Here is a 2,028-nt window from a genome sequence, read left to right as displayed (position 1 = left end):
GATGCCTTTTAAATATTGTAATTATACCAGCCTCCACCAACTCCTCTGGCAGCTCACTCCATACATGCACAATCCTCTGCATGAAAAATTTTCACTTAGGACCCTTTTAAATCTTTCATCTCTCACTTTAAACCTATGCCCCCAATTTTGGACTTCCCTACCCTAGGGAAAAGACCTTGGCAATTCACCCCATCCATGCTACTCATGATTTTACAAACCTCTACAAGGTAATTTTCCAAAACTTATTATATCCAGGGAAAGATTGGAAAATAGCTAATGTAATTCCTAATTCAAAAATGCAGAGTGATAGAAAACTGGACACTACAAGTCAGTTAGCTTGAACCTGTCATAGGGTCGTCGAAGCTATTATTAAAGATATTATGACAGGGCACTTGGATAAATTTAGGGTAATCAGGCAGAGCAAACATGGTTTTGACAAAGGGAAATCACGTTTAACTAATTTGTTTAAGTTCTTTGAAAAAATATTTTGTGCTATTGATAAAGGAAAACCAGTGGCATGTGTTATATTTAGATTCAACAAGGCATTTGATAAGGTGCCAGATTAAACATTACTGCAGAAGATAAAGGCTCATAGTTTGGGGGTGTGTTGGCATGGATGGAAGATTGGCTTTCTAAAAGGAAGCAGAAATTAGGACTAAGTAAGTATTTTTAAAGTTGGTGGTGTGTCACGAGTGGCATGCCACGAGGTTGTTGGTGGGTTCTCAACTCTTTATAATTTATATAAATGATTTGGACGAAGGGATTGAAGACACGGTAGCTGAATTTGCTGATGCCACAGAGAGATATAGGAAAGTGAGTTGGAAAGAGTTGTGCAAAAACCTCAAATCCGATCCAATATGTTGGAACCCCAACATGGAGGAATCACTGCTAGACCTAGTAATGGGAAATGAACTGGACCAGACAAAAGGCAGTATTTGCAACATAATAAAGTTTAATATTATGACTACATGACATTCAGATTACAATATTTATCAAAGTAATATTTTGTTTTTCAATAATAAAGATGGAGTTACAAGCTAAACTGGAGAAAAATGTTGGTAGGTAAAGAGATAGAATAACAGTGAGCAAAATCAGTATAATTCAGGAAAAATGTAATTCACTAATAAAAAAATTAAACAAGCCCATGCATGGGTTGTCACAGATAAACAAAAAGATGAGGACAAAACTGAATCTAAAGTAAAAGGGTAAGTATAAGCAATAAATGAAAAGATGGCTGAAGGAAATTTGATGAGCATAGGAAATATGTTATAAAGACAATAAGGTAAGCAAAGAGGAAATATAAAAATAAAAATTTAGAAGAATATTAAAAAACAATGAAGTATTGCACAGGGACATAGAATCATAGGGATGTACAGCATGGAAACAGACCCTTTGGTCCAACCAGTCCATGCCGACCAGATATCCCAACTCAATCTTCTCCCACCTGCCAGCACCTGGCCCATATCCCTCCAAACCCCTCCTGTTCATATACCCATCCAAATGTCTTTTAAATGTTGCAATTGTACCAGCCTTAACCACTTCCTCTGGCAGCTCATTCCATATACGTACCACCCTCTGTGTGAAAAGGTTGCCCCTTAAGTATCTTTTATATCTTTCCCCCTTTTATATCTGGACTCCCCAACCCCAGGGAAAAGACTTTGCCTATTTACCCTATCCATGCCCCTCATAAGTTTGTAAACCTCTATAAGGTCACCCCTCAGCCTCCGACACTCCAGGGAAAACAGCCCTAGCCTGTTCAGCCTCTCCCTATAGCTCAAAACCTCCAACCCTGGCAACATCCTTGTAAATCTTTTGTGAACACTTTCAAATTTCACAACATCTTTCCAATAGGAAGGAGACCAGAATTGCAAGCAATATTCCAACAGTGGTCTAACCAATGTCCTGTACAGCTGCAACACAACTTCCCAACTCCTGTACTCAATACCTTGACCAATAAAGGAAAGCATACCAAATGCCTTCTTCACTATCCTATCTACTTGTGACTCCACTTTAAGGAGCTATGAACCT

This window comes from Chiloscyllium plagiosum, chromosome 7 (genome assembly GCF_004010195.1).
Source record: "Chiloscyllium plagiosum isolate BGI_BamShark_2017 chromosome 7, ASM401019v2, whole genome shotgun sequence".
Taxonomy (NCBI): domain Eukaryota; kingdom Metazoa; phylum Chordata; class Chondrichthyes; order Orectolobiformes; family Hemiscylliidae; genus Chiloscyllium; species Chiloscyllium plagiosum.
Note: the sequence above shows the minus strand (reverse complement) of the source record.